This window comes from Tursiops truncatus, chromosome 14 (assembly GCF_011762595.2).
Source record: "Tursiops truncatus isolate mTurTru1 chromosome 14, mTurTru1.mat.Y, whole genome shotgun sequence".
Lineage (NCBI taxonomy): Eukaryota > Metazoa > Chordata > Mammalia > Artiodactyla > Delphinidae > Tursiops > Tursiops truncatus.
The window spans coordinates 26049642-26067017 of NC_047047.1; the positions used below are offsets into that span (position 1 = coordinate 26049642).

General features: G+C 38.8%; 1 protein-coding gene across 1 annotated transcript in view; it reads right to left on the reverse strand.

The window, feature by feature from the left end:
- LOC141276386 (putative ALMS1-like protein) overlaps positions 1-14983 on the reverse strand; it is an 80828-nt gene extending 65845 nt beyond the window's left edge. Inside the window, exons 1-2 of the mRNA XM_073791740.1 lie at positions 14896-14983; positions 14099-14203 (exon numbers count right to left, since the gene is read on the reverse strand). The gene's annotated coding sequence lies outside the window, so the exon portion shown is untranslated. The remainder of the gene's footprint in view (positions 1-14098; positions 14204-14895) is intronic.
- Between the last annotated feature and the right edge of the window lie 2393 nt (positions 14984-17376).

Below are 17376 nucleotides of genomic sequence, written 5' to 3' on the forward strand. Positions count from 1 at the left end.
GACTTACATTTAGGTGTTAAATCCATTTTGAGTTTATTTTTGTGTATGGTGCTAGGTAGATGGTCTAATTTCGTCTTTAATGTTTTTTATAGATGTTTCCAGTTTTCCAGCACCATACTGAAAAGGCTGACTTTTTTCCATTGTATATTCTTGCCTCCCTTATCAAAAAATAAGGTGACCATAGATGTATGAGTTTATCTTGGGCTTTCTATCCTGCTCCATTATCTATATTTTGTTTCTGAGCCAGTACAATACTGTCTTGATTACTGTAGCTTTGTAGTAGTCTGATGTAGGGAGCCTGATGCTCAGCTCCTCCATTTTTCTTTATCAAGATAGCTTTGGCTATTTGGGGTCTTTTGTGTGTTTCATACAAATTGTGAAAATTTTGCTTAGTTCTGTGAAAAATGGCCACTGGTAGTTTGATAGAGATTGCATTGAATCTGTAAATTGCTTTGGGTAGTAGAGTCAGTCACAATGTTGATTCTTCCAATCCGAGAGTATGGTGTATCTCTCCATCTGTTTGTATCCATCTTTAATTCTTTCCTCAGTGTCTTATAGTTTTCTGCATACAGGTGTTTTCTCTCCTTAGGTAGATTTATTCCTAGGTATTTGTATTCTTTTTGTTGCAATGGTAATGGGAGTGTTTCCTTAATTTCCTCTTTCAGATTTTTCATCATTAGTGTACCGGAATGCAAGATTTCTGTGCATTAATTTGTATCCTGCCACTTACCAAATTCATTGATTAGCTCTAGGAGATTTCTGGTAGCATCTTTAAGATTCTCTATGTATAGTATCATGTCATCTGCAAACAGTGACAGTTTACTCCTCTTTCCCGATTTGGTTTCCTTTTATTTCTTTTTCTTCTCTGATTGCTTGGCTAAAACTTCCAACACTTCACACTATTGAAGAATAGTGGTAAGACTGGACAGCCTTGTCTTGTTCCTGATCTTAGAGGAAATTCTTTCAGTTTTTCACCATTGAGAACTATGTTGGCTGTGGGTTCGTCATATATGTCCTGTATTATGTTGAGGTACGTTCCCTCTATGCCTACTTTCTGGAGGGTTTTTATCATAAATGGGTGTTGAATTTTGTCAAAAGCTTTTTCTGCATCTATTGAGGTGATCATATGGTTTTTCTCCTTCAATTTGTTAATATGGTTTATCACATGATTGATTTGCATATATTGAAGAATCCTTGCATTCCTGGGATAAACCCCACTTGATCATGGTGTATGATCCTTTTAATGTGCTGTTGCATTCTGTTTGCTAGTATTTTGTTGAGGATTTTTGCCTCTATGTTCATCAGTGAAACTGGCTGTAGTCTTCTTCTTTGTGACATCTTTGTCTGGTTTTGGTATCAGGGTGATGGTGGCCTCACAGAATGAATTTGGGAGTATTCCTCCCTCTGCTATTTTTTGGAAGAGTTTGAGAAGGATAGGTGTTAGCTCTTCTCTAAATGTTTGATAGAATTCACCTGTAAAGCCATCTGGTCCTGGCTTTTGTTTGTTGGAAGATTTTTAATCACTGTCTCAATTTCACTGCTTGTGATTGGTCTGTTTATATTTTCTATTTCTTCCTGGTTCAGTCTCAGGAAAGTTGTGCTTTTCTAAGAATTTGTCCATTTCTTCCAGGTTTTCCATTTTATTGCCATATAGCTGCTTGCAGTAATCTCTCATGATCCTTTGTATTTCAGCAGTGTCAGTTGTTACTTCTCCTTGTTCGTTTCTAATTCTATTGATGAGTCTTCTCCCTTTTCTTCTTGATAAGTCTGGCTAATGGTTTATCAATTTTGTTTATCTTCTCAAAGAACCAGGTTTTAGTTTTACTGATCTTTGCTATCGTTTCCTTCATTTCTTTTTCATTTATTTCTGATCTGATCTTTATGATTTCTTTCCTTCTGCTAACTTTGGGGTTTTTTTTTTCGTTCTTCTATCTCTATTGCTTTAGGTGCAAGGTTAGGTTGTTTATTTGAGATGTTTCTTGTTTCTTGAGGTAGGATTGTACTGCTATAAACTTCCCTCTTAGAACTGCTTTTGCTGCATCCGATAGGTTTTGGGTCATCGTGTTTTCATTGTCATTTGTTTCTGGGTATTTTTTTTTAATTTCCTCTTTGATTTATTCATTGATCTCTTGGTTATTTAGTAGTGTGTTGTTTAGCTTCCAACTGTTTGTATTTTTACAGTTTTTTTCCTGTAATTGGTATCTAGTCTCATAGCGTTGTGGTCAGAAAAGATACTTGATATGTCAATTTTCTTAAATTTACCAAGGCTTGATTTGTGACCCAAGATATGATCTATCCTGGAGATTGTTCCATAAGCACTTGAAAAGAAAATGTATTCTGTTTTTTTGGATGGGATGTCCTGTAAATATCAATTAAGTCCATCTTGTTTCATGTGTCATTAAAGCTTGTGTTTCCTTATTTACTTTCATTTAGGTTGATCTGTCCATTGGTGAAAGTGGGATGTTAAAGTCCCTTAATATTATTGTGTTACTGTGATTTCCCCTTTTATGGCTGTTAGCATTTGCCTTATGTATTGAAGGTACTCCTATGTTGGGTGCATAAATATTTACAAATTGTTATATCTTCTTCTTGGATTGATCCCTTGATCATTATGTAGTGTCCTTCTTTGTCTCTTGTAATAGTCTTTGTTTTAAAGTATATTTTGTCTGATATGAGAATTGCTACTACAGCTTTCTTTTTATTTCCATTTGCATGGAATATCTTTTTCCATCCCCTCATTTTCATTCTGTATGTGTCCCTAGGTCTGAAATGGGTCTCCAGTATACAGCATATATATGGGTCTTGTTTCTGTATCCATTCAGCCAGTCTATGTCGTTTTTTTGGAGCATTTAATCCATTTACATTTAAGGTAATTATCAATATGTATGTTCCTATTACCATTTTCTTAATTGTTTTGGGTTTGTTATTGTAGGTCTTTTCCTTCTCTTGTGTTTCCTGCCTAGAGAAGTTCCTTTAGCATTTGTTGTAAAGCTGGTTTGGTGGTGCTGAGCTCTCTTAGCTTTTGCTTGTCTGTAAACGTTTTAATTTCTCTGTCAAATCTGAATGAGATCCTTGCTGGGTAGAGTAATCTTGGTTGTAGGTTTTTCCCTTCATCACTTTAATATGTCCTGCCACTCCCTTCTGGCTTGCAGAGTTCTGCTGAAAGATCAACTGTTAAACTTATGGTCATTCCCTGTATGTTATTTGTTGTTTTTCCCTTGCTGCTTTTAATATTTTTTTCTTTGTACTTAATTTTTGATAGTTTGATTAATATGTGTCTTAGATGTGTTTCCCTTGGATTTATCCTGTATGAGACTCTCTGTGCTTCCTGGACTTGATTGACTATTTCCTTTCCCATATTAGGGAAGTTTTCAACTATAATCTCTTCAAATATTTTCTGAGTCCCTTTCTTTTTCTCTTCTTCTGGGACCCTGTAATTCAAATGTTAGTGCATTTAATGTTGTCCCAGAGGTCTCTGAGACTGTCCTCAATTCTTTTCATTCTTTTTTCTGCTCTGCGGTAGTTATTTCCACTATTTTATCTTCTAGATCACTTATCCGTTCTTCTGCCTCAGTTATTCCACTATTGATTCCTTCTAGAGAATTTTAAATTTCATTTATTGTGTTGTTCATCATTGTTTGTTTGCTCTTCAGTTCTTCTAGGTCCTTGTTAAACGTTTCTTGTATTTTCTCCATTCTATTTCCAAGATTTTGTATCATCTTTACTCTCATTACCTGAATTCTTTTTCAGGTACACTGCTTATTTCCTCTTCATTTGTTTGGTCTGGTGGGTTTTTACCTTGCTCCTTCATCTGCTGTGTGTTTCTCTGTCTTTCATTTTGCTTAATTTACTGTGTTTGGGGTCTCCTTTTCACAGCCTGCAGGTTCGTAGTTCCTGTTGTTTTTGGTGTCTGCCCCAGTGGCTTAGGTTGGTTTAGTGGGTTGTGTAGGCTTCCTGGTGGAGGGGACTAGTGCCTGTGTTCTGGTGGATGAGGCTGGATCTTGTCTTTCTGGTGGGCAGGACCACGTCTGGTAGTGTTTTTGGGGTGTCTGTGACCTTATTATGATTTTAGGTAGCCTCTCTGCTGATGCGTGGGGTTGTGTTCCTGTCATAGTTGTTTGGCATGGGGTGTCCAGCACTGTAGCTTGCTGGTTGTTGAGTGGAGCTGGGTCTTAGCTTGAGATGGAGATCTCTGAGTGAACTTTCGCCATTTGATATTACATGGACCTGGGAGGTCTCTTGTGGACAATGTCCTGAACTCAGCTCTCCCACCTCAGAGGCCCAGGCCTGACACCCAGCCAGAGTGCCAAAACCCATCAGCCACATGGCTCAGAAAAAAAGGGAGGAAAAAAGAAAAAAGAAAGAAAAAAATAAGTGAAAAGAAAGTTATTAAAATAAAAATTATTAAAAATTAAAAAGTAATAAAAAAGAAAGAGAGTGCAACCAAACCAAAAAACAAATCCACCAATGATAACAAGAGCTAAAAAACTATACAAAAAAAAAAAATGGACAGACAGAACCCTAGGACAAATGGTAAAAGCAAAGCTATACTAGGACAAAATCACACAAAGAAGCATACACATACACACTCACAGAAAGAGAAAAAGGAAAAAAATAATAGATATCTTTTGGGAAGTCCTGAGGTCTTCTGCCAGCGTTCAGTAGGTGTCCTGTAGGAGTTGTTCCACATGTAGATGTATTTTTGATGTGTTTGTGGGGAGGAAGGTGATCTCCACATCTTACCTCATCTGCCATCTTGAAAGGTCTCCCTGTAGAACTACTTTTTAAGGTAGGCATTGTTGAATCCCATTTAACAATTAAGGAAAATGAGGTACAGAGGCTGAATAGCTTAGTTAAATCAGCATAAGTCAGCAACTGAGAATTTTAGCTGAGGACTCAACCTCTTAGTTGAGTGCTTTGAAATGCAGTGCAGTAAAATAGAGGCTTGTTCAAAATAGTGGAGATAGAGTTACTAAGGCAAAAGCACAAGTAGAGATGCTAGGGCCAGGGAAATCAGAAAACTATTGTGTTTGCCTACAGTGTCCTTGAAGTGGAAGCTCATGGGAAAATCGGAGATGCCTCCACATCTGGCCACCAAAAAGTAAAATGGTACTTGCAGAGAAGTCTGAAAATCTACCATTTCTGGTCATCCAAGCCACAAAATAGGAGCTGAAAGAGATGTCTGAGACGCCATCATGAGTGCGAAGTTTCAGTAAGCTCCTGAGAATAACAGCCTTTCTTTCTCTGTACCTTCCAAGTATTGTTCAAATACCTATCATTGGAAAATCCTAACTCATAACTATCTTGTAAAGAAATCTTGTTCAAATATGCTTCTTGAAAGCAGAGAAAACCTTAGAAGAGAGTGACGGCAGTGCAAAGTTGACAACCAAAATCCAGCCCAACTACTTTTTTTAGGGAAAAGTCAGCCCTGGGACCATTGGGACTATATGTGTCCCTGTAATTATAGAATGACACTTGATCTTAATCACACTAGCATATTACATTTCTCCCTATTGAGCTGATGTTCCAAGCAAGGTATAAGAACCCTTCCAGAATTTCCCCTATTATCATGATACGTCTTCCTAAAAAGTTACCTATCCATGGATATATGGTTACCATTGAGTTCAGCGTATGTTTAAAAGTTATTCTTGCTATATTTTATACAGTGAGGCTCTATTTCACATTCATGCTTATATTCTGGAGCCTATGAAATACAAAAATAATTTATTAATAGTACTAGAATATTCAAACAATTGAAAAGAAAATATAAGTGTCTCTCTCCCACACTCCCTTAAAGTGAATAATTCTTAATCCTAAAATTCAAAACTGTGACAGAGACTTTCATTACAAAAATATAGCTTAATCTGAATTCTTAAATATCTTACTAGTCAAGGGTTCTTGGGCAAATAATTTCATCTCTCTTAGCCTCTACTTCCCCATTTGTAAAATAGTGACAATAACACACCCTTTATTGTGGAGATTAAATGAGATCACCTATGTGAAAGCACCTAGGTGACACATGTAAAATTAGTAATACTAATTAGTAATACTAATTAAATAAATGGGAGAATTCTTTTTTAAAATAAAAGGGAAACTATGGTCCATGCTTTAAATAAACAAATAAGAAGAACACACACACACGCACAAAACCCAAAAACCAAAAACCAAAAACCTTATTTTGGCTTTCGCCCAATCACAATACTAAATCACCCCCATGCTATTACTTAAGTTAATATAATTATGTACAAGGAAGGAAGAGGCATTTATTAAGCATATAATGCATGAGAACATGACCTCTGCTAATTCATTGGATCCTGAAAGCAATTTAGGTTTGGTTTTACACCATATGCAACCTCTCAGACTTCAGAAGCTTTGAATCAGCACTGTACCACCTTGCCATAGATTGGGCACAAGTATAAAAATAAAGAGAAAAATCAAACCATAACTCTGGACTCTATCCAGGGTCTTGTCTTGAAGTTAAAGTCTAAAAATGTCTCTCTTTGGCAAAATAAAGGAGTAATCATATCCTTGCCCATGTGGGACCTCTACAGTCTCTTCAAGGTTGTCCTGCTCTACTGTATCTCCCTGACCTCAAATCGTGACCCCTCTGGTCTTTGTGATGTTCTTCCCCTCTGGCTTCAAAAGTATATCCTCACTCCCTTCAGTTTAATCAAACCATTTTCATCTCTTCCCTTTTATTCCAATCACCCATCAGCAGCAGTAGCTGTTTCACAAGTGTCTAATATCCAGCATACAAAACAGGACAACTGAACACTATCACAAAGGGAAATATTGAAAAATTGAACTTTAGTAAAATTAAGAACTTCTGTTCATCAAAAGATATCACTAAGACAGTGAAAAAGCTACAAAAATATATTTGCATTATATAAATCTGACAAAGAACTTAAATTCAGATTTTTTTGAAATCTACTTTATATTAATAGGAAAGGACAACCCAAGTTTTTTAAATAGGTAAAAAACTTTGACAGTTCATAAATGAGGAAATCTAAATTCCAATAAGCACATGAAAAGATGCTCAACGTCACAAGGCATTAGAGAACTGCTGATTCAAATCACAGTCAAAAAGTTCTACATACCCATTAAAATGGCTAAAATTTAACAGTAACAATGGAATGGATCAGTGTTAGAGAGTATAGGGCACTGGAACTCTCCTATCTCACTGGTGGGAGTGAAAATTGTCACTACTTTAGAAACTATTCGATTGCTATCTACTAAACCTGAAGAGAGACACATATTCATTACCCAGCAATTCCTCTCCGGGGTATATTCCTAATAGAAAGGAATGTGTCCACATAAGAGAAAAGGGTATATTTAAGAATATTCAAAGCAGTCATTGTAATAGCCAAAAATGAGAAAACAATGCAAAAGCTCATAAACATTGGAAAATAAAATCATGGTGGTAGATTCATATGATAGAATATCAAACAACAATAAAAAGGAATAAACTACTGCTATACACAATGGCATGGATGAACTTCACAAGCATAATAGTGATCAAAAATACATGTTCCATGATTCCTTTTTTATAAAGTTCAAAGAGGGGAAAAACTGATCTAGGGCAATAGAAGCCAACAGAGTGGTTACCTTTGGTGGAGGAAGGGGCTGACCAGGAGATGCATGGGGATATTCTGTGGTATGGGCAACATTCTCTGTTTTTTATCGGGAGTATCACTTGAGTATTACACAAATACGTTCACTTTAGGTAAAAGCTAATCAAGTTGTAACTTAAGATTTGTTCAGTTTACGAAATGTACTTTACACCTCCATAAAAAATACACACAAAAAATCCACATCCTTCTTCACACCTCTAATTAAGACTCATGGATTCCATATAACCAACTCTGTGACTTTAGAATAACATAAGTATGATTGGAATTCACCCGTCCACACAGAACATTTTCATACTCCATACCCACAAGACCACCTTTTTCCAAAAAAAACACTCATAAATATAAGCTGAACTGTCTGCAATTCAGCTTTCTGTGGTCAATGGTTTGTGGAAATCATCATGTAAAGAAATGGAAAGCAAGAGGTCAAGAGTTTCTAAAACAGGTCATCATAATAGTGGCAAATATGAACAGATTATTTACTATACATTAAGCAATGTGCTAAGGCCTCTAGGTGTATTATTTCATTTAATCCTCACAATAAACATTTGAAATAAATACCATTAGTACTCCCATTACAGAGTCCAAGGAAAGTGAGATACAGAGATGTTAAGTATCTTATCTAGGTCCACACAGCTGACAAGCAGCTAATCAGGATTTAAACCCAAATATGTCAACTTACCCCTGTCAACTCTGTGGACACTGGCCTACCTGCCCTCTTCCTTGGGAAACAATGAGACAGAGGAGGTGGAGATAAATTCTCTCCTCCCTCTCTGCCCAGGGAAGAACTTCACAGTTAGGAAACACAAAGAAAATAATGTAGATATTTCAGCTTCAGAGCTCCATTCTGGCCAGGAAGCACATAGTCTGGGACTGGGGGTATCCTCCTTGTGAGAGGCATTTCTGCACAATGGAATGGAAAGAGAATACCCAGCCTCTGGAGTATGAGAGATCTCAGAGCTCTCCCTCTTGTATGCTCTTGAACAAGTCTGTTTCTTTATCCACAAATGAAGATGATCTATCTTTTTCATAAAGTTATTAAGTGAAAGAAAACATTGGTTATCTTAAACCACTGCAATTTGGGGAGTTTTGTTTGTCTGTTTACCACAATGGAGCAGAGCCTATGTTGTCTAGGACACTTTCCTTTCTGATGTCTCTACTAATCCTCATCACAGTCCTGGAATGTATTGCAGAGAGGTGATTAACTTAGAGACCATGCAGTTTTTAAGCAAAGGTCCTTTCCTATGCTTAGCCACTGTACAAACTGCCCTAAATTCCTTTTCTCCTTCTTTTTATGTGACCTAACCTGGGAAATTTGGAAGAACACTCAAGTATCTTTATTTCTCTCCTTTTAAATTTAGAACCAAAACTAAAATGTTAATTACTGCTTCCTTCAATCCAGATCTTATTTTGATCCTTTTCAGCAAATGAGAATCAAATAATTATAACTACCACTTCAGCATCACCTTCTTTAGGACAGATCTAAACCTCCGATCATTTTTGCCCCAAACTTTGTTGCTCTTTCTGCTCCTTTTTTTTCACAGTGTGCTGACATCATCCACACAGGTCCCCAAAATTCATATCCTCAGTTATCTTTCAACCTCTTCTCCCCTTCAACCCATAATACATTGTTTCAAGATTGATTGAATTTAGCCCCCCTGCCTCAAACCTTACCTACCACTGGTAGTTTGGGAGAGCTGGAACTTTTTACCTTATAATTGTATGTACCATCTTCCCAACTGGTCCCTCTGTTTCTACCTCTCCTTTCTCCTTGTTTAGGGATCTCTCATCTACATTTCCTGTAGAATAAACTCCAAACTCCTTAAATGACAGGTCAGGCCTGACACTCTCTTGACCTTCTTTTCCAAGCGCATCTAGCTCACTTCTCTTATCACAGTCTATACTTCTGCCAACCTGGCATCAGCACCATTCCTTTCATGATCCTTTGTACAAGCTGCTCTTCTGTCCTCTTCCCAATCCTACCCCATCTGTCAATCTCTTACACATTCTTCAAAATACTGCTAAATGTAACTGCCTCTACAAAGCTCTTTTTCCCACTCCCGGCAGCCCAGTTGGTTGATTTCTACTCTGAGTTCCCACAGCACTTGATACATTGAATTGTGATGTCTATTTTTCAATTCCTGCCATTCCTCAAGAGTAAAAGTTGTGTTATCTTTATCTTTGTAACCCCAGTGCTTGGCACTCTACCTGGCATATATAGCTTTTATGAAGATTAGAAAAGGTATCTGAAGGAAAGTATACATAGCATGAATGAATGAATTAAACAAATATAAAAGTTGCAAAGGAGAATAAGAATCTGATTTGGAGAAATAGCACTGCATTAATAATCCATACACCTGAGCGTTACTCCATCTATGCCGTTCACTAGCCATGTGGCTATAAAGGTGTAAGTTTACTCCTCAGTACTCTTAAACCCAAGGATCTCTGACATCACTTCCTATTCTAACATACTATAGGGCTTCAAAGAGATCAACAAGCTAAGCAATGACCTAAGTCTCTGTGTGCTGCAAGAGTTAATTCACATGCTAATGAAATTCTAGTTACAAGAATCCCTTTCCTAACTGAGGCCAGGAGGAAAGAGCCACAGCATTTCTAAGCAACAGCTTTAAAGACATAAGAAAAAGAAATATTGGCTCAGAAACAATATAAAAGGATACTCTCTGGATGTGGGACAAACCACATGAAGTAAGATGAAATACTTTTTTTATGAGGAGATTCGAGCCAACCCCTCAAAACAAAACAAACAAAATTCAGACAAAGTAAAGTCCATTCCAATGCAAAGCAGTTTCATTTAGGGGAAGGCAAATGGTGCAAGGTTCTTGCTGAGTTGGACCCAGAAGCTCCACTCTCAAAATAGATAAGAATTTTAACTTTACATGTGTCGTTTTGCTATTGTCAATTACGATATTTGTAATTAGCCTTTGTTGTCCTTTCTGGCCTGTGTTAGAACATTTTGTGGTTTCAAGAACAGGGACATACTGGTTCATATTTTGGAAAGGAGAAGGGATGGCATTGAAAGGACGCATAGAAGGAAGACTGACGAGGATCTTATCTGTGCTACCAGCATTAGGGAGAGCAAGGAAGAGGGGAAGTCAAGTTTCATGGGAACCCAGGAAGAACCACCATGACGGCCTCATCAAGATCAGGATTTACACAGATTTCACTTAGCAACATCTCTAGTAGTGAAGTAAATTGCTTGTATTTTCAGCAGCCCGAGTTTGCTAAACCATGCTCTATTAACCACTGTTAGCATGGCTCAATTATATCCTTTGCCCCTTTTTCTGTGTGACTTTCAACTTCTGCAAACTCATTACATTATCTCCTCATGTATCTAGGTCAGATATTTTCCAGGGAGGATCTGAACACTCCAGTGGTAATATCTTGTCTGATTAGCAAAGCATTTACACAATGCCACTAAGTAGGCTGCTGGCCAGCCTGCAGATTGCTCACACTTGAGTCTCTACCATGATTCTATCAGCTTTGGCCAAAGTAAACTGGTCAAATGAATCAACATCAATGTTTACAAAAGAAATCCCTGGGAATGATATTTTGGGTGATGCAGGTACTCTCAAATTTGGTCTGTCCAGGACATAATAACAAGGCCCATTTAGACAGTAGGGGATAGCTTTCCTTGTTTTAAATTGGAAGAAGCTGCCAGTAACTCCAGAAACCTCTGAACATATCTTTAGTGTTCAACAGTCACTTGAATGACCCAGTTACTCAGGCCAACAGAAGGCCACTTTTCAATGAGTTTTCTGCATCAATCAGCTGTATTGATTAAACTTCTGTTACCAGTTGGCTGAGCTGTGCTGTAGTAACAATGGACCCCAAAATCCTAGTGACTTACAGAGGGTGATTTCTCTCTCATGTGTGTCCATTATGGGCCGGCTCTGGCCCTGCTCCCTGCCATCTTCTCTCCAGAAGCCAAGGTGACAAAGCAGCCTCTATCTGGACTCCACATTCCAGTTTACCCAACACAGTCCTAGCTTATGTCTATGTCCCAGAGTAATTATTAATAGCTTATCTTTTCACTCTCAAGAGTTCATCTTCTCACTTTCAAAAATGCCTGGTTTGGACAATAAATTATATGTCACTTTTCTATCTGGGTTATTGATGATTTCCTGGCAAAGAAAAAAAGACATGTTGCAAAAACATAAGCTGGCTCTTAAAAGTTTCTGTTCAGAAATGATGCATGTCACTTCTGCCCACCTTTCATTGGCTAAATCAAGGTCTCATATCCACGCCTGAGTTCAGTAGGGTGAGAAAGTATAATTGCCCCCAAGGAGGGGCAGCAAGTATTTTGAATAAAATACAATCTTCCACAGTGAACAATGGCAAACATAAAGAAAAAATAAAATGATATAAATGGTGTGCCTAAGGCATATGTGTGGAAGAGATAAAAGGGTACAGTTAGAGTTACTATGATTGGGGGCTTCTATAATTTTATCAATTCCCTAGTCTTGCTCAATGCCCTCATTATTTGAGAGGAAAAGAACTGAAGCCCAGGGAGGAGAAGTAACTTGCTCAAGGTCCTGAAAGTCTGTGGACCGGTACATAACCTGCTAATGTGTCAGTTAAGGAGTGTGGTGAAAAGAAAGGAAGGCCTGGTGATAATATAAATCATATATGTCTAAATATAAAGCAATCCCAAGCCACTGAATTTGCATAGCGTTAAGACAGATGTAAAATCAACATCGCACAAAACACAGCAAATGAGAGAGTGCCCAATAACATGAGAAACTTTGCAAGGACTGGAACATAATCCTTCCTCTTTTAGGAGGGATGATTTTTGGAGAAACTTCTCCCCTTCTATTCAGACATTTATGGCATATAAGTCTCACTTCCTTCTTGTCACTAGGTGACAAGTCACTGACTACCTCCTTCTACTCCAGGGCCCAGCTGCCCAGAGATCAGTGGTTCCCAACCTCGGCTGTAACCCTCAACCCTGGTCCCCAACCCTCTTCCAAGATTCTGATTCAGTTATTGGGAGAAGAGGTGTTGAGAATTAGTACAATATAAAAGCTCCCAGGTTATTCTAATTTACATCCAAGACTGAGAATCGCTAACATAGGATTTTTTATAATATTCCATGGACCAGGATAATAGACATAATTTTTGGTCTAGCAAACCACTCTGAAAATAAGGAGATTTACATACTATTTGTTATGGACTGAATGTTTGTGCCCCCCCCCCCCAAAACTCATATATTGAAGCCCTAACTCCCAACATAATGGTATTTGCAGATGGGGCCTTTGGGTGGTAATTAGGGTTGCATGAGGTCATGAGGTGGGACCTGCAAGTTGGAATTAGTACCTAATTAGATGAGGTCATGAGGGTGAGGCATCCACGATGGGATTACTACCCTTATAAGAGACACCAGAAAGCTTGCTTTCTCTCCCTCTCCACAATCCCACAAATAAAGAGGTCATATGAGCAAGAGAAGGACAATGACCATCTACAAGCCAAGAGAAGAGGCCTCAGAATGAAACTACCTGTTTGCACCTTGATCTTGGACTTCCCGGCCTCCAGAACTGTTAGAAATAAATATTTGTTATTTAAGCTACACAATCTATGGTACTTTGTTATGGCAGCCCAAGCTGACTAATATACACCAGTTCTCCTCAAAACTTCTCAAGTCCTATTTCTCACTGCTAGTACTTCCCAAATACACACACACACACACATATGCACGAACACAAGCACTTAGTATGTTTTACTTGTTTGCCTATAATGCATTTTTTAACATATAAGTAACATATAATTTATCACCCAAACCAGACATTTTTGAAAGTGAGGAGGTATACTGTTTCATTGGTGTTTTTAGCTTGAAGATCCAGTGTCTCTCTAATGAGTATAATAAGGCTACAGGTTAGGAGACCTTTGGTCTAGCGTTGGTTCTGCTACTTAACTGGCTTGGACACTGGCTGAGTCACTTCACCTCTCTGGATGTCACTTTCCCATCATAAAGGAGAGAAACAACACAGACACTTTTGTAAGGTCCTCTCTTCCAGGGCAGGAGTCACACAGCCATCCATTAGGCAGAAGTTCTGATCCACTTTATAAAATTTATTGAGCTTTCCAAAAATGCCAATACCCAGGACTCTCCTCTTCTCCCCAAACTGGTCATTGCTCCAGGGCAGATGAAACCATTCATTGTATTGGTGGTTTTTTAAAAAAACTTCTAACGAGCAGCCAGGATTAAAACTATGAGCTATTTTACAAATTTTTACCACTGAGAATACAGACTCAGGCGAAGTCATTTGCTCAAGAGCACATATCTTTCAAGTGGCAAAAGCAGAACACAAACTCTAGTTGTCTGGCTGCAAAATTCCACCCACTGCCTGTGGTACAAGAACTCCTGACACATTATCAAGTGCCTGATGCTATTTCCAGAGCTTTGGCTGCTCGTATTTGAAAAGTTGCTTAGCTGACTGATCAGCCACACTCACCTATCAGCTGCTGCAGGTGTCAAGCACAAAAACTGGTTTCATTGTGAAGCTGGGATAGGGATATTTTTCCATCTGTGCCCAGTCGGATATACTGGTCTTCCATATCTGCGGTTCAAAGGAGAACAAGATGCACAGAGATTAACTGTGAATTATAATTAGGAATGTTTATAGATATAGAAACGCTCTGGCTTGCATTTCCACATAGAAACTTTCTGGTACACTATATGGACGTTTTGATTAATGTTACATTCTTGGCTCGTTCTTCAGTTACTGCAACACACAGATTTCCGTCTACATGTACTATTAACCGTCATCTGAGCTTCCCACTCAATATAGCTGATAATTACACATTCTGGAAGCTGAGTGTCACAACCAATTAACTTGACAGGCTCCACTGATTCGGGTAGAAATGGAGACTGTACAAATCTGTTTTGTAGTATCTCGGTAGATATAAAGACGTGATTAAGTCCAAGGACTACAATAAAATAATACTGGCTTAAACCCGGGAACATGAGGAGTGAGTAGAACGATTTTGAGCTTTGGAGCCAAAGAGACCAAAGTTCAAATCCCAGTTCTGCCACTTCCTAGTTAAAAAGCCTTCAAAAAGTTACAGTCAGCACCCCGTATCCGCGGTTGCAGAACCAGCAGATAAAGAGCGCCTTCTGTACTGTGTCATTGCATATAAGGGACTTGAGCATCCTCGGATTTTGGTACCTGTGAAGGGTCCTGAAACCAATACCCCGCCGGCCAAGGGATGGGTGTACTTAGCCCTACTTTATCTTAAACTATATATTTACCCCAAAATGCGTTTTTAAAGCTGTGTGCTTCTTCCCCGCCCCCGGCGACAGGGTGGGGCAGGTGGGCGACCAGGCCTGCTGTCAGCGCTCCACTGTCCCCGTGGCCACCACCGCTATGGCAGCCGCCGCCGCCGCACGCAACCTCCGCGGGAGAAGGGGTCGCCTCGTGGGACAAAATACAACAGCGCTCAGCCCTTCGCCCGCCGTAGCCCGGGAGGTGGAAGGGGAGGAGGAAGAACCCTGCTTCTTAAAGGAAATATTGAAATTTCTGTTCAACCTACCAGCTTAAGAAATGGAACTGACCTGTACTCTTTCTTTCTTTTTGGGGGGGCGGGGCGGGCAGTCAGTAGTCATGGCTCGCGGGCTGTAGAGCGCAAGCCCAGTAGTTGTGGCGCACGGACTTAGTTGCTCTGCGACATGTGGGATCTTCGCGGACCAGGGCTCGAACCCATGTCCCCTGCATCCGCAGGCGGATTTTTAACCACTGTGCCATCATGGAAGCCTGTATATAAGGGTTTAAATCACTGATTTAGGAGATAGATTGAGTGATGAAGGAATGATCACACTTCAGTCTCTGATTCTGAATTCAGACTTTATGTATTAACTATGTACTATGCAACTGCACTTGAACTACCTGTGTGTAAAAGACAGTTTATCATCCTCTATCAGAAGAGTCTGAAACATGAGATTTGAAAAGGTTTGACTCTACCTAAGACTAGAAGAAAATCCACCTTCTTTTTAAAAAATTTTATTTAATTTTATTTATTTTTTTATACAGCAGGTTCTTATTAGTCATCAGTTTTATACACATCAGTGTATACATCTGACCAGTACTCTTGAAGATCCTAGAACTTGACCCATTCTCATATTCCCTTCCTCCGTGGTGGTAACTCCAAGCCCCTCTTAATCATTCCCTTCCTTTCCTCACCCCTATATGTATCCCTAAATACACTTATAGTCGGCTTACCTGCTCTGAACTGTAGAATAATGTTATGTGCGCCTTATTGCACTTGTTCCACACTGTGTCTAGAATTAGTTCACGTTGATGTATGTGGCTGGAGATCACTTCTTTTCACTGCTATCTAGCATTCCACCGATTGAATATAAAATAACATATGTAACCATTCTACTGGTGATGTGGCCATTTGAGATCCTTGTTCTTATGAACAGTATTAAAAGAAGCACTTCTGTACAGCTTCTCCCAGTGTATCATTGTCAGTTGTTCTAGAGCAGGAGTCAGCAAATTACATCCCAAGGGTCAAATCCAGGCTGCCATCAGTTTTTGTAAATAAAGCTTTATTAGAAAATAGTCACGTTCATTCATTTACATATTGTCTATGGTTGCTTCCCACCACTGTATCACAGGATCCCATTTGCTCTCCTGAATGGTGCCTCCTTCCCCCAGACCACAACACAAAATCTCTGTATCCCTCCAAACAGTCTAGTTTTTTTCCCTTTTTTGAAAAAAATCACCATCTTTATAGTCTCTTAAAGAACCACCCGGAATTATTAGCAATTGCTTTAAAAAAATAATTCTCTTTTCTTGAGAGCAAGAACATTAAATTTCAAACACTCTGAAAGGTAAAGGGAAATCCTTGTGTTCATCTTGGGGATAGTAATTTAGACATGACTGAGAGGAATGTTTATGCTGTTTAGAAATAAAACGGTTGTTCTTTTTACAGATTTCTACCTCCTGCTTCCTATACTTCATACTCATTCTCACTCAGAGGGAATCCTTTCTAGGAATAATTCTATTCCATCTCCCTGAAGCAACTTGGTCTAGAAACAATCAAAAGATGATTCCTTAGGAAACCAAATGTGTGGGCTAGTTGCCAAGAATCTCTCACATCATGTGAGCTTTTGGAAGGAAATTCATTGCGTCCCATCTTTACAAGTGACTCCAATCCCATGGCTCAGAGCTTCACTGGGCAGTCCCAGAGGTAGCTTCAACTTGAAGCCTGTTATTTGCTTCTGGTAGAAATATGTTGCTCCCTAATAAGTAGTAAATGTGGTTTTTGGAAAATCCTTGGAACTTAATGCCATAGAGACTAGACCTTGGGATATCTTATTTCCCTTGATAGCCAGCCTTCTCGGATGGGTTCAAAGCCTATTTTCTGCTTTGACATGTTTTAATTAAGCAAGTTACTTGACTATTCATTTCCATGGTTTTTCCAACAAGCATTTTAAAATAGGCAGCAACTAGGAGAAAGGCATAGTGCTGGTACAGATAAAGATGAATCTGAAATAGCCCTTCTCCGTATGGACAGCACCACTTACAATATTTGCAGAACTCAGTGCAAAATGAAAATGCAGGACCACTTGTTGGAAAATTCTTAAGATTTTCAAGATGATGATAACATAACATTCAACTAAATGTGAGGTCCTTCTAAACACGGAGTACTGTGCGACTCATGTCCATGGAAGCCAGCCCTCATAATCTAGTGGATGACATAGACACAAGTTAGCTACCTGATAAAGCAA